The sequence below is a fragment of the Mastigoproctus giganteus genome, chromosome 4 (assembly GCF_048544385.1).
Source record: "Mastigoproctus giganteus isolate SK-2022 chromosome 4, ASM4854438v1, whole genome shotgun sequence".
In the NCBI taxonomy this organism is placed as follows: Eukaryota; Metazoa; Arthropoda; class Arachnida; order Uropygi; family Thelyphonidae; genus Mastigoproctus; species Mastigoproctus giganteus.
Genome location: NC_143578.1, coordinates 108,187,696 through 108,211,019, shown reverse-complemented (window position 1 = coordinate 108,211,019; position 23,324 = coordinate 108,187,696). Strand labels below are relative to the sequence as shown.

General features: G+C 37.5%; 1 protein-coding gene across 2 annotated transcripts in view; it reads right to left on the bottom strand.

The window, feature by feature from the left end:
• Use1 (Vesicle transport protein Use1) overlaps window positions 1–23,324 on the bottom strand; it is a 128,850-nt gene that overhangs the window by 29,147 nt on the left and 76,379 nt on the right. The window lies entirely within an intron of this gene.

The following is a 23,324-nucleotide window of genomic DNA, read 5'->3' as shown; positions in this document are numbered from 1 at the left end:
CTAAAACACTGATGGATCAAATATCTCTCTATTACAGAAGATTTAGGAGAAGTCTGGTTGGCCTGCCTCCCTAAAATCCACTCATGCACACCTTATCGATGGTAAGCTCTGTTACGTCACTTAGCTGGCAATGAACATGTAGAGTGGTTCTCTTCAAGACGCCTGGTCAGCATGAAGAGGAAAAGACCAAACCCTCCAGCATATGACAGCACGACAAAACAAATGGCCCTCAGTCTCCAGCAGCTTTCACTCCCCCTCTTACGGCAGCGAGAGGATCAGAGTGGAAGCAGATGGTGCTAAGAATCTCTGGGTATGACCAGGCTGCCATGCACGGAAACTGAACTTGGCCTGTTATAACGTAAGATCACTCATCAGTGAAGACAGGATATTAGAGCTGGAAAAGGAATTAGAAAATGTGAATTGGAATATCATCAGTTTGGCTGAAACAAGAAGAAGAAATGAATCACTTATAAGTTTATCAAGTAGAAATTTGCTGTACACCAAGGGAAACAGTGAAAGGAGTGAAGGTGGAGTTTGGTTTCTGGTCCATAAAGATTTAAAAAACATTTTGGAATTCAAAAGTACATCACCAAGGGCATCAAGACTAATACTCAAGATTTCTAAGAGGTACAAGCTAAAGATTATAATGATTTATGCACCAACATTGAACCATGATGATGAAGAGGTTGAAGAAATTGAGTCTTCCGAAATTGAGAACACCGAAATTGAGTCTTCTAGATGAGAAAACCGACTACACTATTATTATGGGGGACTTCAATGCTAAGGTTGAAAAAAGACAAAACAGCACAGAAAGGGGAACTATAGGAAATTTTGGAATTGGTGAAAGAAATAAAAGAGGTGAAAGACTTGTGGAATTTGCAGAATCTCAAGGATTGTCAGTAATAAACACTTTTTTTTCAAGAAAAGGGTGAACAGAAAGTGGACATGGAAGAGTCCAAATGGATTAACAAGTAATGAAATCGACTTCATCTTCACTAACAGAAGATATATTGTGAACGATGTTACCGTCCTGAATAAGGTAAATGTTGGAAGTGATCACAGAATGGTAAGATGTACACTTGATATAGATGTAGGAAAGGAAAGGAAAAAACTGACCCGAGTAAATAATACAAAGGTCTTTGAAATAACAGAAGAGGAGAAAAAGCAGTATGTACTGGAACTTAAGAACAAGTTTGAGCTTCTGCAGACTGCTCAGGCCTAAGATCGACAAGGAATACTACAACTTTCTGAAAGTTGTAAAGCCCAAGAAACCTATAGGGAAAAAATAAATCCAAAGAAAAAATTAGTCAAGAAACACTTATGATGAACCGAAGGCAAAAAAATGAAGAGCAAAATAAACACTGACAAGGAAAAATTTGAGTATACTGAGTTATGCAACGCCATTAGAAAGAGACTCAGAGAGGACATAAGATTTAACACAAGAAAAGTAGAACAAGCATTAAAGGAAAACAAAGAATTTAAATCAGCAGCCATGAGCAGTAATACAGAAAGACAAATGATACTGAACTAAAGAATAGCAATGGTGTACTTAAAAACAGCAGAGAAGGCATAATTCAAATAGCAGAAGACTACTACAGAGAATTATACAAGGAGTGAGGGAATGATGCCAGCAGTGGGGATGATAGATTGCAAAGTAGCAACACATACAACATAACCGATATTCTTCCTGATAAGGTAGAACAAGCATTGAAGAAAATGAAGAATCAGAAAGTCCAGGGGGAAGATGAAGTTACTGTAGAGTTGTTAAAATTGGGAGGAGGAGACATAACACAAAAACTGGCAAGGCTCTTCACAAAGTGCATTAGAAAAGGTGTGACGCCTAAGCAGTGGAATAATGCAATCATAGTTTTGCTGCATAAGAAAGGAGATAAATCAGAAATTGGAAATTATAGACCAATTAGCTTGTTATCCCACATCTACAAGTTGTTCACAAGGGTCATTACTAACAGATTAGAAAGAATACTTGATGAGAATCAACCGAAAGAGCAAGCTGGCTTTAGGACAGGATTCTCAACTATGGATCACCTTCATGTAATATCACAGCTAATGGAGAAATCAAATGAATATAAAACACCATTATGCCTGGATTTGTGGATTATGAAAATGCATTTGACTCCATACAGCATAATGCAATGTTTCAGGCACTGTAAAGACAAGGCATAGATACCTCACATATGATTTTGAAGAAAATATACGAATAATACGAATAACTAGTCTAATAAAGGAGGTAGGAGAGTGCTACCTCCTTTATTAGACTAGATAAAGGCAGTAGGAAATTTAAAATCGAGAAAGGAGTTCAACAAGGAGACAATATCTCTGAAGCTGTTTACTGCTGCCCTTGAGGAAGCTTTCAGAAGATTAGACTGGTCGCAGAAAGGAGTCAATGTGAACAGAGAGTACCTAAACCATTCACGATTTGCAGATAACATTGTGGTCATATGCCACGATCCCAAAGAATTAGAGGAAAATCTTAATCAGTTATGCACAGATTTTGGATTAAAGATGAATATGGATAAAACAAAAGTAATGATGAACAAGTATGCCACCGAAAGGGAAATAATGATTAAAGGAGCAATTGAAAAGGTGGAATCATATACTTATCTGGGACAAGTTATTAGCTGTAATAATGATAAATGGCTGGAAGTTAAGAGAAGAATAAATTTTGGATGGATAGCATTCAGGAAATATAGTCACATATGAAGAGCAATATCTCAGTTTGTCTGAAACGTAAAATAATGAACCAATGTATACTCCCCACCATGACTTAAGGAAGTGAAACTTGGACATGCACCAAAAGAATGGAAGAGAAGCTGAGAACTACACAGTGAAGAATGGAACGAATTATATTGGGAATCAGACTTTTAGATAAGAGAAACACATGGATTAGGCAGCAAACTCAAGTAAAGTACATTCTTATCAAAACTAAAGAACTAAAATGGTCTTGGACAGGACACATAGCTCAAAGACATGATGACAGATGGACTAAGAAAATAACAGAATGGTAACCCAGAGGAGCTAGAAGAAAACCTGGAAGACAAAGGCGGAGATGGATAGATGAAATTCATGAGTTTGTCGGTAGTAAAAGGATGGCCAGTGCTCAAAACAGAAGGAACCGGAAAGTTGCTGGAGAGGCTGTCATCCTGCAGTGGATTGAAAATGGCTGATGATGATGGTCAGGGAAACAGAGAACATGCTTTGTAAAAAGGATAGGTGGAACAGGACCAGGGTTGTCTGCCAGGGGCAAAGGTTGATGACTTTGTACAGCGGATATCAACTTTTAAGGGCACAAAAGGTGATATAGATGTACACGTTGGCACTAATGATATTAAAAGTAGAAGACCGGCGGAATTATTTAACAAGTACAGGTCACTGTTGAAAAACAGCTGTGAACTAGGGTTGAATTTGAAAGTGTCTGCAATTCTGCCCAGACACGATACAAGGGAGTATATGATGAGAGCCTTGTCGATCAATTCGACCCTGGAAGGATTGTGCAAGGCTCAAAGGGTAGAATTTTTTTTCAGCCTGTTCTGTACTTGTTACAGGATACACTTAAATAGAAAGGGTGCAAGAATATTTGCTGATGCTATCGAGGCAGTGTTAGGTGGGTCGAAAAACTGCTAGCTTGGGGGGGGGGGATACAAGGACAAAGATTAACAGTAGCTCCTGGCAGAGGTGAAAGTGATTCTTGCACTGCTTCTATTGGAATGAGTAGCAGCCTGGAAAACAAGATGCAGGACATTTCAGAGACTGCTGGGAGTCATTGCGGTACAAGTAAACACATGGGTTATGTTAGGGTAGCTAAGAATAGGAAAAGGCGCATGTATAATACTTGCGCCTTTTCTCAATTTGTTTTCTCAAATTCATCAAATAAATTTGATGAATTTGAGGTATTGCTCAAAACATCAAAGGCAGATATTGTTGGGATATCAGAGACGTGGTGTCACACAGATATAAGGAATGCAGAACTGGAATTTGGGGAGTACAATGTCTACAGAAAGGATAGACAGGATAGGAAGGGAGGAGGGGTTATGCTATTAGTTAAGAAACAAAATCCAAGGAAGTGAAGCCAGTCGACATCGCTGGACAGTGCAGTGTCGAGTCAGTTTGGTGTGACATAAGCATTGGGAGATCAAAATTGAGAGTAAGAGTGTGCTATAGGCCTAATGACTCTGATGAGTATAATAAGAAACTGTACAGGGAAATAGAGTGGGCCAGTAAATCAGAGTCTTATAATGGAGGATTTTAAATTCTCAGATATTGACTGGAATTTGTGGGTTGGTCACTCACACACTAGCAAGGCTTTTGTGGATTTATTCGATGATTGTTTTCTACATCAGCATGTTCAGGAGAATTCAGGAGGCATGTTCAGTAGAGGGAGTAATACTCTTGATCTGATTATCAGTAGTGATTCTTCATGCATTAAGAATCTGATAAAGGAACCACTAGGTGGCATTGATCACAGTGTGCTGAAGTGGGATTTACTCAAAGAGGTAACTACCATCAGGGGTAAAGGGAAGGGTTATTGCTTTCGTAAAGGCAACTATGATGGTCTTAGACAGTATTTAAATTCTATACAGTAGGACCAACTGATGATGTTACCAACAGCAAATTCCAAATGGGAAGCATTCAAAGAACTTATATTGGAAGCTACTAGGCTTTAAATACCAACAAAGAAATATTGTTCAAGGTTTAGGCCTAAATGGATGTCAGATGAACTAATGAGACATATGGAAGAGAAGAAAAATGCATGGGATACATATAAATTAATGGGTGACATGGAAGCCTATTCGTGGAATTCTTGGCAAAGGATGCAAAGAAAAACAGAAAAGAGTTCTTTACCTATGTAAACTCTAGAAGGAAAGGGATAAATCAGATTGGTCCACTGGATATTGATGGTTCAACAGTTGAGGATCCAGCTCAGGTGACTAACAAACTAAACAAGTATTTTGCATCTACATTCACACATGAGGAGGTATTCAGGAAAGGGAATGCCAGAGGTGAAGTATACTCTGGCAGTGAGCTAGATGTTTGTTTGTTTTTTGGGAGCAAAAGGCCATATTGCTCCGGGGATATGCGGTGGTCATAACCTGACCTTTCTGCATCCTCCGTATTTGGTGGTGACGGGCTTGAACCCCATTTAATCAAGAAGGGTGTGCTATGCACAGTGAGCTAGATGATTTTGTAATAACTGAGAGGAAAGTGGAGGAGAAATTGTTGAGGATAAACATAAAAAAGGCACCCGGGGTAGATGGGAATCTATCCAGTTATATTAAAGGAAGCAGCAAAGGAAATAAGCAAACCCTTAGCAATAATTATGAGAACTTCTTTGGACTCAGGGGAGGTATCCATAGACTGGTAATGTGCAAATTTGACCCCAATTCAAAAAGGAGGATCAAAGGCTGACGCAAGTAGTTAGTTATAGACCTGTGAGTTTAACTTCTGTTCCAGGAAAATTAATGGAGGCACTGGTTAGAGAAGCACTGCAGGATCATCTAGACAAGACTTCTGTTATAGCTCGGACACAGCATGGTTTTGTTAAGGGAAAGTCTTACCTGACCAATTTGATTGGATACTATGATGCAGTCACAAAAGGACTGGATGCAAGGAATAACTTTGATATTATATATTTGGATCTTAGAAAGGCTTTTGATACTGTTGTACATTGAAGACTGCTGCACAAATTGGAGCAGTGTGGCATTGTAGGTAAATTGCTGCTATGGATAAAGGGATAGTTGAGGGGGAGAAGACAGAGAGTGGTAATCAATGGACACTGCTCATCGTGGACTAATGTTATTAGTGGAGTTCCTCAGGGTTCAGTGTTGGGTCCATTGTTGTTTTCTGAATTTATAAATGATATTGATAATGGTATATCAAGCTTAATGTCCAAGTTTGCAGACGATACAAAGGTTCGCAGGGTTGTTAGTACTGATGCTATGCTGCTGCAACAGGATCTGGAAAGGTTGAGATGTGCTGAGAGGTGGCAAATGAAGTTTGCTTGCTTGTTATTTGGTTTTTAGGAGCATTAGCAACTAAGGCCATATTGCTCCGGGGATATGCGGTGGTCATTCCCTGACCTTTCCACCCCCTCCGTATTTGGTGGGCACAGGCTCAAACCCCGGTCTAATCAAGAAGCGTGTGCTACGCACTGCTTCTCCTACCCACCTGGCTACGGAGGCACGGGCAAATTAAGTTTAACATTGCAAATGTAAAGTACTACATATGGGAAACAGTAACCCTAGAGCAATGTATCGACTCTGGGGTACTACACTGACAGTGGTAGAGAATGAAAAGGACCTGGGGGTAATTGTGCAGGCAGATATGAAATTCTCTGAGCAGTGCAGACGGGCTGCAAGAGTAGCTCATGGTGTCTTATCAATGATATACAGGAATGTTTCTAGCAGGGATAAGGAGGTGATTATTCCCTTGTATAAGGCAATGGTCAGGCCACACCTTGAGTACTGTATACAGGTCTGGAGGCCTCATTTCAAGAAGGACGTAGAGCTACTGGAACGAGTACAGAGAAGGGCAACAAGATTAGTGAATGGAACAAAGGGTTGCCCTTATGAAGAAAGGCTTACATTTTGCAAATTACTGTGTATGGAGAATAGGCACCGGCGAGGTGATCTGATAGAGGTGTATAAAGCCTTGAATGGTTTGAGCATGCTCAATGCCGATGGGATTCTTCCTCTTGCTCAGAATAATCACCTGAGAGGGCATAAATTCAAATTGAGGAAAGATAGATATTAAAAGCTTTCACTGAAAAATTGGAAATTTGCCTTTAGCCAGCGGGTAGTTGGTTGGTGGAACAGACTTCCATCCCTTGTTGTGGAAGTTGATAGCCTAAATAAATTTAAGGCTCAGCTGGACGGGTATTTCGAACGAATGGCGGGGTGAAATGGGAGTGGGTTTTTTTTTTTTTTTTGGCTGATGCTGCATAAGCTTGCTTTCTTGCATCATATGCCTCTACTTATGGTAATGCTAGCTAAAAGTTCAATTTTCGGTATGATGTTAGTAAGTTTAATTCTAATATCTCCTCTTGAACATATCAGTTTTGTTTCTTTTCTTTATTAATACTGTATTTTATTTACTGAACTAAAACCACTTTCAAAGAAGTACTTTGGCTATTTCAGACCACATTGTTGGATAAAAAATGTTTAGTTGTTTTTGATCCCCACAGCTCAGCCATTCCACCTTTTTCAAATTTATATTTGCATTCTTTGTTACATTTTAATTCAATGAGTTCTTGAATTTCTTCACTAGCAGACCTGGTATGACATTCAATTGGATCTAACATCCATGGATTCACTTCGAAAGAACACAAATGATTTGAATAATTCTTAAGATCATTCTCGGTGAGAGATTCATTGATTTCAGCTAACACTTGCATACTATGAAATTGTTTTCTCATTAAATTTCTTTCAAATATTTCCAATTTTTCAGTGAAGACTTTTAATATGCGTTTGCAGTCTATCACCGTAATTAATTTCACTTGACGTTGAAATAATACTTCATTAAATTTTCGAAAAATCCAAGCCATATAGTATATGTTGTTTTTGTATTTGCTGATCTCCTTTGCTAAATCTGTATCTGCTTCGCTTTCTAAAAAACTAATTATCATATCAAAAGGGTTTACAAATCTTGTTAGACAGTTTTCTTTAGAAAGCCACCTGACTTCTGTATGTAAAAGAAGCCTCATGTACTTTTCTTCATTATCAACACAATTTTCTGAAAAGGGGATCATATTTGCTATGTGACTATTTTTTATTGATGATTTTAATAACTGAGTGATTGATAAAGAATTGGACCAATATTTTTTGAAACCAGATGATGTCGGTGAACAATGCATTGTATTGCAAGAACTTTGGGACATACTTCCTTTAGGTGGGCTATAAAACACCTTTATGTCTTCCAACCATGGAGGTAGCATCATTAGTGGCACAGGATACCAAATTTTCCAATGGCGCTTGTTTTGTATCAAACCATGTTTTTACAGAAGCAAAAATGGATGCTCCAGTACAGTCAGTTTCTATAGATTTTACAAACAGCATCTCTTCTTGCAATTTACAATCATCATTGAAATAACAAATGTATGCCATTAGAAGGGCCTTATTGTCAGTAACTGTGGATTCATCAATCGAATAGAATATTTTATCATTTTTAGTTTATCAATTAGCTGCTCTTCAATGTTAACTGACATCTCGTCGATTCATCTTTGAATTGAATCAAATCATTGCTCAATGGCAATGCTTTTAAAATACTAGAAGGATTTTGATGCATCACTGTTAAAATTACAGCCTCTAATGCAGGCCATATAATAGTCTCAGAAACTGTATGAACAAACCAATTTTTGCAATGATTTCTGCAATTTTATAAGAAGCAGTCATTCCATCGTCATTTGTCTGTGTGTTCTTCTTAAATAAGGAAGTAACAGTGTTATGTTGCTCAAAATTCTGATTTAAACTTTTAAAATATTCAATATGTTTACCAACTTTATCAAGATGTTTCCTTTTTAAATGATTTAAAAGTCTTGATGGTTTCATAGCCTCATTTGAAAAAGAACTATTACACTTAAGACACATGAGCTTTCAATAAAACTATAAGCTAGATATTCATTCTGATATTGTTGACAACTTTCTTTTCAGCACTTGACATGACTGATGACGTGTTGAATAACTACAAAGAATTAAATGATAAAATGTAAACTACTTTTTATTTAATTCTCATAGCCCATGTCACTCACAAAAGCACTTTGGATCAAAAATAAACAACTTCCACAAGGAAAAAATAATAAATCAATACTAATTGTCACTTAGAACGTAAAAACGATAGACTGAAACATTCCATCCATGCCTCATATATTGACCAATGAAACAAAAGAATAAATAAATAAACCACGCCCAACACTCCGCCGTTGTTGGAAAGGTGCAAATGCCAAGGATTACGGAGACATGGCCTCTGAAGGCATTTAATGCCTATGAAAAGCAAAGGTGGTGGAATTAAATCACGCCACTCTCTTCCTTTAATCAAAATTTCTCACTCACTCCTAATATAATATACCTATATGTTAAAAATCAGTTGTCTCAGAGGAAAAGAAAGCCAAATTAAATAGAGGAATTAAATATTAAGGAATAAGATGTCATCGGCTAGGGTTGAACTTTTGAGAGCCACAAACAGTTGCAATACCCATGATTTTTTTTGTCCCCCAAAAACCAATTGTTGCCCTTTTAGGAGTGATATTACCCCCATTGAGAACCCCTGCTCTAAACAGAGATAAGCTGCTGGTACAGGAACAGACTAACAGTAATTAAGAACTAAGAGAACCAGGCTGATCATGTACCAGCAGCCTATTTTCTATATAGAGGCCTGATGTGATAATGCTTCAATAAATCTTAAAACATACTCATGTGGTATAATGGTATTTATTTAGTTTAATTTCTAATAATGACTAACAGAATGTCTCCCTTTCAGACAAATTAATAATTCTGTCAGGTTAGAGGTTCATATGCTAATCTGATACCTTCAGGGCCTCTGAACAGACAACTGTTTCCCACTTTAAACAGTGTATATAATATTTATATTAATTTCTAACCTATTAACCATTTATGGGCAATTTTTATAAAATAAACACCACTGATATAGTTTCCCAGAACAGTTAAATACTTTTATATTCTGTTGCATATTGTTTAATACTAGCACTCCAAAAGGCATTAAACATTGTGCAACTGATATAACAGACTTTTTCTTTTGGCAATTATTTTCATTGCAAAGGGATAAGTATTCTATTTATTTTGTTATTTTAAAATGAATTTAGATAGGCACATTCTAAGGAGATATCAAAGCACAGATACCTTATTTCTTAGATTAATTAACATAGTTATATAGGTATCTATACCTGAATACGTCATATTTTTATCGCTCAAAATAATTTATGTTCGGCATTTGAGTCTATACACTATATTGACAAAAGTAGCTTAAAACTTGCACCTTTCTATAACAATTTACTGATATAATATTTAATGTGTTGGCCAAAAGTTGGCCATTCTTCGTGCAACATAGCAGCCAAATTAGATATTGATTGTTGAAGTCAGTATACCAGTTTATTATCATTATTAGCCATATGGTGCAAGAAAGCTAGAGGGTAAAAAATTTCTGAGTTACCCTGAGAGAGAGAGAGAGAGAGAGAGAGAGAGAGAGAGAGAGAGGGGGGGGGGGGAGGAATCACCAAGAAAGAGAGAAATGATACCCAGCTCAGGACCCTGGGTGTGCCAAGTCTGTACTCACCAGATGTGAGCCCCTGAGATTAATCTTAAAGGTGTTCACAGTGAGGTTAAGGCTGGGCTCTGGGAAGAGCAAGGAAGCTTTTGTACATGCATATGTTCAAATACCAATATGTTCACTACAGGCCATGCGGTATAACACCAAGCACTGTGCTAAAACATATAAGGGGGCTCTCCCCAATACAGCTGCGACAATATAGGAAGAGCAGAGTCATTATCATTAGTAGAAGCACACGATGCAAGTAAGCAAGCTTATGCAGCATCAGCCAAAAATAAAAAGAAATAAAAAAAAGAAGCCTCCCATTTCACCCTTCCATTCATTCCAAATGCCTGTCCAGCTCAGCCTTAAATTTATTTAGGCTATTAATCTCCACTACAAAAGATGGAAGTCTGTTCCACCAATCAACTACCCACTAGCTAAAGGCAAATTTCCAGACATCTATTCTACAACTGTCTTTCTTCAATTTGAATCTATGCCACCTCAGGTTCTTAATCTGAGCAAGAGGAAGCATCCCATCAGCATTCAGCTTGCTCAACCCATTCAAGGCCTCATACATTTCAATCACATCATCTCAAATGTGCCTACTCTCCAGTTGCTACAATTTGCAGATCTTAAGCCTTTCTTGGTAAGAGCACCCTTTGTTCCGCGCACCAATCTTGTTGCCCTTCTTTGTATTCGTTCTAGCAACTCTACATCCTTCCTAAAATGAGGTATCCAGACCTGTACACAGTACTCAAGGTGTGGCCTGACCATTGCCTTGTATAATGGGATAATCACCTCCCTGTCCCTGCTAGCAAAATTCCTATATATCATTGACAAGATTCCATGACCTACCCTGGCAGCCCATCTGCACTGCTCAGAAAACTTCATATTTGACTTCACTATTATCCCCCAGGTCTTTTTCACTTTCCACTTCCCTGAGTGTAGAATCACACAGTTGGTATGTTTCTCTCGGCTATTGCTACCCATATGCAATACTTTGCATTTGTCAATGTTAAACTTCAGTTTCCATTTCTCAGCCCATTTGCCCAACTCATCTAGATCCAGTTTGAGTAGCATACTGTCTTTACTGTCATTAACAACCCTGCCAACCTTTGTATCATCTGCAAACTTTGACATTAAACCTGATATACCTTCATCAACATCATTTATAAATATACAAAACAACAATGGGCCCAACACCAAACCCCGGGGAACTCCACTAAAAACATATGTCCACGAAGAGCAGTGTCCATCGATTACCACTTTCTGTCATCTCTCACTCTACCATCCCTTTATCCATTGTAGCAACTTACCCTTAATGCCATACTACTACAATTTGTACAGCAGTCTTTCGTGTGCAACAGTATCAAAAGCTTTCCTGAAATTCAAGTATTAGCATTAGCAGGGCACATGATGCAAGAAAGCACGCTTATATAGCATAAGCCAAAAAAAAAAAAAAAAAACCACAGACCCTTCTCATTTCACCCATCCACAACAATATTAAAAAAAAAATATACAACAAATTGTCATCCATAACAATATTCCTGAGCAACACAGTTCAAGAACAATAACCAAAGGCTCAAGCCCAAACCATGAAGAACAACTCCAGATGGTGATAACACCTCTTTGTATATGTATATGTCACTATGTTGTCCCTCAATTTAATCTAACATATCACAAGATTTATGTATTTGGTTCCCAAATAAAATTCCAAATTCTTATTGCCTTATTAATGTTGATTAGACGTAAGTTGTATGAGAAACAGTAAAATATAAACCAATATTTATTCTTCCAACATTTATTCTTCTTTTAACAGTTAACATTTATTCCACTTCAGTTAATTTATCCCCTCCCTTATAGAATGACATTCAATCTTTCTTCAAGATATTGTTCTCAGACAATCAAATAGTCTTCACTATGTCTCAATCATATTGCAGAAATTTCTTTTAAATTTTATAGATCTATCAACTTGCATTTCATTCAGGGTTATAAAAAAAAAAACTTGTCGTGATCAAGGCAGGTTTGTTAATGACAGTAATCAAGGTATGCTATTGTGAGAGAATCCAGAAAAGTTAGGAAGATGGGCTGAGAAGTGGCAAATGAAGTTGAATATTGACAAATGAAAAGTACTGCATATAGGTAACAGTAACCTCAGAGTAATGTACCGACTGTGTGGTACTACACTCAGGGGTGGAGAGTGAAAAAAAAGACATGGGAATAATTGTGCAGTCGGATATGAAGTTCTCTCAGCAGTGTAGACAGGCTGCCAGTACAGCTCATGGAGTTTTTTCAATAATATACAGAAATTTTGCTAGCAGGGATAAGGAGGTGATTATTAGAATTAGCATTAATAGAGGCATATGATGCAAGAAAGCAAAGCTTATACAGCAGTGGTGTCCAACCATTTCATGTACAGGGGTTTTTTCTTTTACGGGCCGCACAGAGTGATTCGAGAAAAATTAGTGTTACATTTTCCATATCTTGTTACACGTAAAAGGTTCTGTTTTCATGTTACCATTTTTTATTTTCAGGTTATATATAAAAATTGCAAATTCCCAACACTTTTATGTGTAACAAATCTGTGTCAGTAATTTATTTTTTAGATTTTATTAAAATTATAAAAATATGACTTTCTTTTGTTTTTTAAAAGAATACCTTACTTTTGCATTTAAATGCTCACTTAACAAACCTGAAAGGATCACTGCTTTTCAATATTAAGGTGAATAAATAAATATAACAATACACATAATATTGAAAATTTTATTAAGTACAATCATCATCATCATCAGCCATTTTCAATCCACTGCAGGATGAAGGCCTCTCCAGCAACTTTCCAGTTCCTTCTGTTTTGAGCACTGGCCATCCATTTACTACTCAAAAACTCATGAATTTCATCTATCCATCTCCGCCTTTGTCTTCCAGGTTTTCTTGTGGCTCCTCTTGGGTACCATTCTGTTATTTTCTTAGTCCATCTGTCATCATGTCTTCGAGCTATGTGTCCTGCCCAAGACCATTTTAGTTCTTTAGTTTTGATAAGAATGTCCTTTACTTGAGTTTGCTGCCTAATCCATGTGTTTCTCTTCTTATCTAACAGTCTGATTCCCAATATAATTCGTTCCATTCTTCGCTGTGTAGTTCTTAGCTTCTCTTCCATTCTTTTGGTGAGTGCCCAAGTTTCACTTCCATAAGTCATGGTGGGGAGTATACATTGATTCATTATTTTACGTTTCAGACAAACTGGGATATTGCTCTTCAGTATGTGACTATATTTCCTGAATGCTATCTATCCAAAATTTATTCTTCTCTTGACTTCCAGCCATTTATCATTATTACAGCTAATAACTTGTCCCAGATAAGTATATGACTCCACCTTTTCAATTACTGCTCCTTCAATCATTATTTCCCTTTCCGTGGCATACTTGTTCATCATTACTTTTGTTTTAGCCATATTCATTTTTAGTCCAAAATCCTTACTAACTATGCATAACTGATTAAGATTTTCCTCTAATTCTTTGGGATTGTGGCTTATGACCACAATGTCATCTGCAAATCGTAAATGGTTTAGGTACTCTCCGTTCACATTGACTCCTTTCTGCGACCAGTCTAATCTTCTGAAAGCTTCCTCAAGCGCAGCAGTAAACAGCTTCGGAGATATTGTGTCTCCTTGTCGAACTCCTTTCTCGATTTTAAATTTGCTACTGTCTTTGTCTAGTCTAATAAAGGATGTAGCACTCTCATATATTTTCTTCAAAATCATAATATATGGAGTATCTATGCCTTGTCTTTCCAGTGCCCGAAACATTGCCTTATGCTGTATGGAGTCAAATGCCTTTTCATAATCCACAAATGCCAGGCATAATGGTGTTTTATATTCATTTGCTTTCTCCATTAGCTGTGATATTACGTGAAGGTGATCCATAGTTGAGAATCCTGTCCTAAAGCCAGCTTGCTCTTTCGGTTGATTCTCATCCAGTATTCTTTCTAATCTGTTAGTAATGACCCTTGTGAACAACTTGTAGATATGGGATAACAAGCTAATTGGTCTATAATTTCCAATTTCTGATTTATCTCCTTTCTTATGCAGCAAAACTATGATTGCATTATTCAACTGCTTAGGCATCACACCTTTTCTAATGCACTTTGTGAAGAGCCTTGCCAGTTTTTGTGTTATGTCTCTTCCTCCCAATTTTAACAACTCTACAGTAACTTCATCTTCCCCCGGGGCTTTCCGATTCTTCATTTTCTTCAATGCATGTTCTACCTCATCAGGAAGAATATCAGGTATGTCGTATGTGTTGCTACTTTGCAATCCATCTTCCCCACTGCTGGTATCATTCCCTCGCTCCTTGTATAATTCTCTATAGTAGTCTTCTGCTATTTGAATTATGCCTTCTCTGCTGTTTATAAGTACACCATCGCTATTCTTCAGTTTCAGTATCATTTGTCTTTCTGTATTACTGCTCATGGCTGCTGATTTAAATCCTTTGTTTTCCCTTAATGCTTGTTCTACTTTTCTTGTGTTAAATCTTCTTATGTCCTCTCTGAGTCTCTTTCTAATGGCTTTGCATAACTCAGTATACTCAATTTTCTCCCTGTCAGTGTTTTTCTTGCTCTTCATTAGTCATCTTTGGTTCATCATGACAAGTGTTTCTTGACTAATTTTTTCTTCTTTGGATTTCTGTTTCCCTATAGGTTTTTTGGGCTTTATCACTTTCAGAAAGTTGTAATATTCCTCGTCGATATCTTGGTCCTGAGCAGTCTGCAGAAGCTCAAACTTGTTCTTAAGTTCCAGTACATACTGCTTTTTCTCCTCCTCTGTTATTTCAAAGACCTTTGTATTATTTACTCGAGTCAGTTTTTTCCTTTCCTTTCCTACATCTATATCAAGTGTACATCTTACCATTCTGTGATCACTTCCAACATTTACCTTATTCAGGACGGTAACATCACTCACAATATATCTTCTGTTAGTGAGGATGAAGTCGATTTCATTAGTTGTTAATCCACTTGGACTCTTCCATGTCCACTTTCTGTTCACCCTTTTCTTGAAAAAAAGTGTTCATTACTGACAGTCCTTGAGATTCTGCAAATTCCACAAGTCTTTCACCTCTTTTATTTCTTTCACCAATTCCAAAATTTCCTATAGTTCCTCTTTCTGCGCTGTTTTGCCTTTTTCCAACCTTAGCATTGAAGTCCCCCATAATAATAGTGTAGTGGGTTTTCTGCTCATCTAGAAGACTCTCAATTTCAGTGTACATTTCTTCAACCTCTTCGTCATCATGGCTCGATGTTGGTGCATAAATCATTATAATCTTTAGCTTGTATCTCTTAGAAATCTTGAGTATTAGTCTTGACACTCTTGGTGATGTACTTTTGAATTCCAAAATGTTGTTTTTAAAATCTTTATGGACCAGAAACCCAACTCCACCTTCACTCCTTTCACTGTTTCCATTGGTGTACAGCAGATTTCCACTTGATAAACTTATAAGTGATTCATTTCTTCTTCTTGTTTCAGCCAAACCGATGATATTCCAATTCACATTTTCTAATTCCTTTTCCAGCTCTAATATCCTGTCTTCACCGATGAGTGATCGTACGTTATAACAGGCCAAGTTCAATTTCCGTGCATGGCAGCCTGGTCGTACCCAGAGATTCTTAGCACCCTCTGCTTCCACTCTGATCCTCTCGCTGCCGTAAGAGGGAGAGTGAAAACTGCTGGGGACTGAGGGCCATTTGTATTGTTGTGCTCTCATTGCTGGAGGGTTTGGTCTTTTCCTCTTCACGCTGACCAGGCGTCTTGAAGAGAACCACTCTACACGTTCGTTGCCACCTAAGTGACGTAACAGGGCTTACCATTGAGAAGGCGTGCATGAGTGGATTTTAGGGAGGCAGGCCAACCGGACTTCTCCTAAATCTTCTGTAATAGAGAGATATTGGATCCATCAGTGTTTTAGGCTGAGTGTCTGATAACACACAGGATACCTGTTCCCCTCTAAGCCCCTATTAAGTACAATACACAATTACATTGACTGAACAAAACATTTAATGAGAAAATTTTTTTGATAATTAGATTTTAGAGCCATATCTGGCCCCTGGGCTGTAGGTTGACACCACTGTTATACTGCACAAATAAAAAACTTTCCCATTTCACCCATCCATTCGCTCCAAAAGTTTGCTCAGTTCTTCATTGAATTTATTTAAGCTACAAACTTCCACAACAACCGATAGAAGTTTGTTTGGCAATCAACCACCCACTGGCCAAAGACAAATTTCTGCAAATCTTCTATAACTGTCTTTCCTCAATTTCAATTTTTCAATTTCCACTTCACTCAAGGAAGTGGAGAGTGAAACACACCTATGGTTAATTGTGCAGAGAAATATGAAGTTCTCTGAGCAGCACAGACAGGCTGCCAGGACAGCTCATGGGGTTTTGTAAATAATATTCAGGAATTTTTCCAGCAGGGATAAGGAGGTGATTATTAGCATTAAGTAAAGGCAATTTTGCATCATTGATGAGAGGAAATATGCACCTCTGATGAAAGAAAAAATCCCATCAGCATTGAGCCTGTGCAAACCTTTCAAGGCCTTATACACCTCAATCAGATCACCTTGCAGGTGCCTAGTTTCCAGATGATGCAATTTGCAGAACTTATGCCTTTCTTAGTATGAGCAACCCTTTGTTCCCCTCACCAATCTCGTTGCTTTTCTCTGTATTTGTTCCACAGCTCTACATCTAAAATGAGGCTGCCAGACCTGTATGCAGTACAGGCAGTTCACACTTTATGAATTCCCGGGTTTACAAGTTTTTTTTTTTCCAAGTATCAAGTACAGTAAACCCCTGCTATTCACGGTATCTGTATTCGCGATTTCGCGGTCGCTGATTTAATATAAAATGAAACAAAAAAATGTGAATTTTAAAGTGCCATGAACATTTTCCGCCATAAAAAACATGGGTGTGGCTAAAATTATCTTTCCTGGTCAAAATAGCGCTCAGTGGGTGGGGGAGAAGGGGGTAACAAAATCGCAAGCATGGATGTTTCTCGCTAATCCTTGTTCAGTACGTGTTATGTGCTTGTCATGGAAGGTTTTGTCGTTTGCTTTTAATTTATATGCTTATAAATTGAATAAAATTTATCTTTTTGTAAATTGATATGCTTACAAAAGTGATAAATCTACCGATTTGCATTGTAAAACAGACTTTTTCGAGTGTTTTAACGGAAGAAAGTGACTTTATTGTGGACAAGTTCTTTCTAACCCCTACAAAATTATGGCTACGAATAACAAGAGAAATGTGAGAAGATCAAAGAAGGTGATGACATTAGCAAATAAAATTGAGTTATTAGATAAAATTTCTAATGGCGAAAGTGTCTCCTCAGTGGCAAAACATTATAAAATCAATGAGTCAACGGTACGATCAATCAAGAAATCGGAAGAAAAAATCCCCCTTAGTGTCCGTGAAAACGCGCTAATTGCTTAAAAAATTTGCTCTGTAACTCGTGTTGTTAAATTAAAAAAAAATGGAAAAGGCTTTAAATCTGTGGATAGAAGACTGAACTCAAAATAAAATTCTGTTAAGTTCACTCATCATTCGTGAAAAGACAAAACTTCTTTATCAACACTTTAGCGAAACTGGTGATAGCACTGGAGGGATAAGTTTTTTAGCTAACAAAGGCGGCTGGTTTGAAATTTCTAATAAATATTACAGCTATGTACATAGTCATATTATGAAGGTACATATAATATATACATAGACAAAATTTTAGACTAGTTTTTCTTATATATTTCATACTTTAGAACGGAACCCCTTTATTAATATAGGAGCCATAACTCAGTATTCGTGTTTTCAGTATTGCGGCATTTCTCAGGAACGTAACCCCTGCAAATAGCGGGGGTTTACTGTATTAACAAAATCGAAAATATGAACATTAATTGCAAAAAATGAATGTTAAACATTCATAAATACCAAATTTCAAATCATGCACGTAGCTATACAATACAGTGTACCACGCTTTACGATATTATTCCGTTACCATTGTATCATGAAAATATAGTAGTGTGAACCCAACAATACTTTTTTGATAATTCATTCCACGACCTTAGAAGTTGAAATTTTCGCTATATAACTCTCTTAAAAGGTCATTTTTATAGCGTGAATTGTATTAGTTACCAATTCAAATCATTAAAATGCACTACACTTTCATTGTTATCATATGTTCTGTTATAAGAACCAATTTTGAACAGCTTTGAACAGCATAAAGCACATTTCAGGATGAAAATAAAAACAATTTGCACTTTCCAGTTTATTGGGCTTTTCTGTTACTGCAAGCAATTATAAATGGGAAGTAAACTTGATGTTATTACGTTTGAGAAAATACCGATAGCCGGAATAGTGTAGTTTTTTTACATTGGTGAAACGTGTTTTTCCTTTAATGAAATCTTCAATCATATAAAAAACAAATAAATTTTCAGAATTTTCTCTTCATTCCTTTTTTTTTTTTTAAAGTTTTGTAAACTTGTTACTCCGTGCAAATCGTGTTAGTTGCAATTTGTGCATTTTGTTAAAAAATGCTTATGCATGCTACTGAAATTTAAAAAGAAAAGAGAAAATTATCTTGGAAATAAACGCCTCTAGCATTTCTGAAGAAGACGAGTGCCGAGCCAATAATGAGTGATAAACGAGTGTGCATTTAGTTGATGATGAAGAATAAACACTAACATTTGTAAGTCATAAATAATTTCTCTTTTATATTTGCTGCATAAGCTTGTTTTCTTGCATCATATGCCTCTACTAGGCCACCATAGCCTACTCAGGCTCACGGGTGCATACACGTGCCTTGGGTGACCGGGGTTCAAGCCCGTGACTGCTGAATATGGTGCTGTTTCTCGTATTCTATCTTGTGAACCCTTCTGACTGTTTGGGTCGTCCCAGAGTATAAACAGAAAAATTTATTTATTTACCAATGCTAATTTGCTTAATTTTACAGGCTACGTTTTCATTTCTTTGGATAAACCAATTATTGTTTAAAGATAAACAATTGGCTAACTTACTTTCATTGTTGAGAAGGTAATCCCCTATTTTTAACGTTGTCTATGGGATTTATTTCCAGCTTTACAAGCGCGCGCTAAGAACGAATTAACTCGTAAAGTCGGGAACTACCTGTACTCAAGGTGAGGCCTGACCACTGCCGTAAACAAGGAAATAATCAACTCCTTAACCCTGCTAGCAAAATTCCTTGTATGTCATTGACAAGACACTATCAGCTGCTCTGGCAGCCTGTCTACACAGTTCAGAAAACTTCATATCTGAGTGCACAATTGCTCCCAGGTCTTTTTCATTCTCCACTACCTGAGTGTAGTGCCACACATCTGGTACGTTACTGAAGGTTGCTGCTACCATATGCAGTACTTTATATTTGTTAATGTTACACTTCAGTTGCCATCTCTCAAGCCAACCTGCCCAACTTTTCTAGATCCTCTTGTAGTAGCTCACTGCCATTACTGTCATTAACAACCCTGCCAACCTTCGTAAATAAATTTGATGAATTTGAGGTATGGCTCAAAATATCAAAGGCAGATATTGTTAGGATATCAGAGACATGGTGTCACACAGATATAAGGAATGCAGAACTGGAATTTGGGGAGTACAATGTGTACAGGAAGGGAGGAAGGGTTATGCTATTAGTTAAGAAACACAAAGTCCAGGGAAGTGAAGCCAGTCAATACTGCTGGACAGTGCAGTGTCCAGTCAGTTTGGTGTGACATAAGCACTGGGAAATCAAAATTGAGAGTAGGAGTGTGTTATAGGCCTAATGACTCTGATGAGTATAATAAGAAACTATACAGGGAAATAGAGTGGGCCAGTAAATCAGAGAGTCTTATAATGGAGGATTTTAATCTCCCAGATATTGACTGGAATTAGTGGGTTGGTCACTCACACAATTAGCAAGGCTTCTGTGGATTTATTGGATGATTGTTTTCTACATCAGCATGTTCGGGAGGCAACTAGAGGGAGTAATACTCTTGATCTGATTATCTGTAGCGATTCTTCATGCATTAAGAATCTACAGATAAAGGAACCACTAGGTGGCAATAATCACAGTTTCCTGAAGTGGGATTTACTCAAAGAGGTAACTACCATCAGGGGTAAAGGGAAGGGTTTTTGCTTTCGTAAAGGCGACTACGGTGGTCTGAGACAGTATTTAAATTCAATACAGTGGAAGCAACTGATGATGTTACCAACAGCAAATTCAAAATGGAAAGCATTCAAAGAATTTATCTTGGAAGCTACTAGGCTTTACATACCAACTAAGAAATATTGTACAAGGTTTAGGCCTAAATGGATGTCAGATGAACTAATGAGACATATGGCAGAGAAGAAATATGCATGGGATACATAAATTAATGGGTGACATGGAAGCCTATGATAGATATAAGCTGGGCTGTAACCAAGTCACAAAGGAGATTAAGCAGGCAAAGGATGCAAAGAAAAACAACTATGAGTTCTTTACCTATGTAAACTCTAGAAAGAAAGGGATGAATCAGATTGGTCCACTGGATATTGATGGTTCAACTGTTGATGTTCCTGCTCAAGTGGCTAACAAACTAAATGAGTATTTTGCATCTTCATTCACACATGGAATTTGCATCTACATTCACACATGGAGTTATTCAGGGAGGGGAATGTCAGAGGTGAATTAAACTCTGGCAGTGAGCTAGATGATTTTGTAATAACTGAGAGGAAAAATTGTTGAAGATAAACATAAAAAAGGCACCCAAGGTGGATGGGATCTATCCAGTTATATTAAAGGAGGCAAAGGAAGTAAGCAAACCCTTAGCCATAATTATGAGAGCTTCTTTGGACTCAGGGGAGGTATCCATAGACAGGCGATGTGCAAATGTGACCCCAATTCACAAAGGAGGATCAATGGGCGACAAGTAATTACAGACCTGTTAGTTTAACTTCTATTTCAGGAAAATTAATGGAGGCAGTGGTTATAGAAGCATTGCAGGATCATCTAGACAACACTTCAGTTATAGCTCGGACACATCATGGTTTTGTTAAGGGGAAGTCTTATCTGACCAATTTGATTGGATACTGTGATGTGGTCACAAAGGACACTACTCATCATGGACTAATGTTATTAGTGGAGTCCCTCAGGGTTCAGTGTTGGTCCATTGTTGTTTTCTATATTTATAAATGATGTTGATGATGGTATATCAAGTTTAATGTCCAAGTTTGCAGACAATACGAAGGTTGGCAGGGTTGTTAAGGACACTAATGACAGTACGCTGCTCCAACAGGATTGTTTGTTTGTTTGTTTCGGGATTTATTAGGCGCATCGGGAACTATGGCCATAGTACGCCATACATATGGTGCTTCAACAGGATCTAGAAAAGTTTAGCAGATGGGCTGAGAGGTGGCAAATGAAGTTTAACATTGACAAATATAAAGTACTACATATGGGAAACAGTAACCCCAGAGTAACGTATCAACTCTGTGGTACAGTCAGTCCTTGTATAACACGTGTTTACACTACACGAATTCGATCATACACGATTTATAAACAGGGGAACGATATCGTATATAACACGAACCGAATTAGCCTTTGTGTTTACAAGAAATGGAAGTCAAATGCGGAATCACCCCAACTGAACGCAACACGATAGGAATGAAGAGAAGATTCTGAAAATGTATATATGTTTTTTATATCTGTGAAGGGGAAACACATTTCACTATAATAACGTAAAAATCCCCACAATTCCAGCTCTCGATATTATCCCAAATGCAATTAGATCGAGTTTACTAGCAGAAACGCAACTGGAAATTGTTTTATGGCAGTAACCTCCAGCAATGTGCTTTAGTAAAATGTGAGCTAGTGAGGTGTTCATAGTGTATCTCTGCCTTTATAGTATTGTTTATTCAGTTGCTACACACATGCAGCTTTGTTTATGTGTATCAAATGTGCCTTTTCTTTTCGTAATTGTGCTTTTTTCTTAAAAATGAGTAAAAAGGTAGCATCCTGATGAAGACACTACAGATTCAGTGAGAAAAAGAAAAGCAATATTGATAAACCTCCGGGGACTCACATCTGGTGAGTATGGGCTTGGCACACCCAGTGTCCTGAGCCGGATATCATCATTCTTCTATTTCTTGGTGATTCCTTTCTACTTCTGACACTCTCTCTCTCCCTCTCTCTCTCAGGGTAACTTGGGAATTTTTTTGGCTGGTGCAGCATAAGCCTTAGGCTTCCTTGCATCATTTGGCTAATAATAATAAACAAAGGGAGACTGGGTAAAAAAATTCTTACCTAGGAAAATTTGTAGAGGCCTCATACTAGCGTTTATGGACAGCTTATGGCCAATCTGCCTGTGTCGATAGAGGAAAAAAATATGAAATTGTGAAACGCTTTGAGAAAAATGAAAACCCATCTGATATTGCATGTGCTATAGGTCTAAATGAGGCAACGCCAAGAAATAGAAATAATGCAGAGAAAATGAAAACTTTCATAGCAGGAACAACTGAAGTGTGTGTGTGTGTGTGTGTGTGTGTGTGTGTGTGTGTGTGTGTGTGTGTGTGTGTGTGTGTGTTTTTGGCTGATGTTATATAAGCTTGCTACCTTGCATCATGTGCCTTTGCTAATGCTAAAAATCCATTAGATCAAGACACAAAGAATTGGAAGAGATGGAACAGCTGTCATCTGTTTGGATAGAAAATCAAACAAAGAACAAGTTTGCTTACGACAGAAGCAAAAGCATTAGCAATATTTTATTACGTAATAGTCGTAATAAAATGCGTAAGTATTTTATTATGATTATTCATTGTGTTTGGTAATGTTTTGGTTACAAATGTGTGTGCAATCTTGTGAGGTCGGCACCTAACCCTATTTTTCCCATAGGGCCTGTTGTTTATATTGCACAAGGGTTTCTAGGAACACAACTATCGTGCTATACGAGGACTGACTATACTACACTGACAGTGGTAGAGAACGAAAAGGACCTGGGGGTAATTGTGCAGGCAGATATGAAATTTTCTGAGCAGTTCA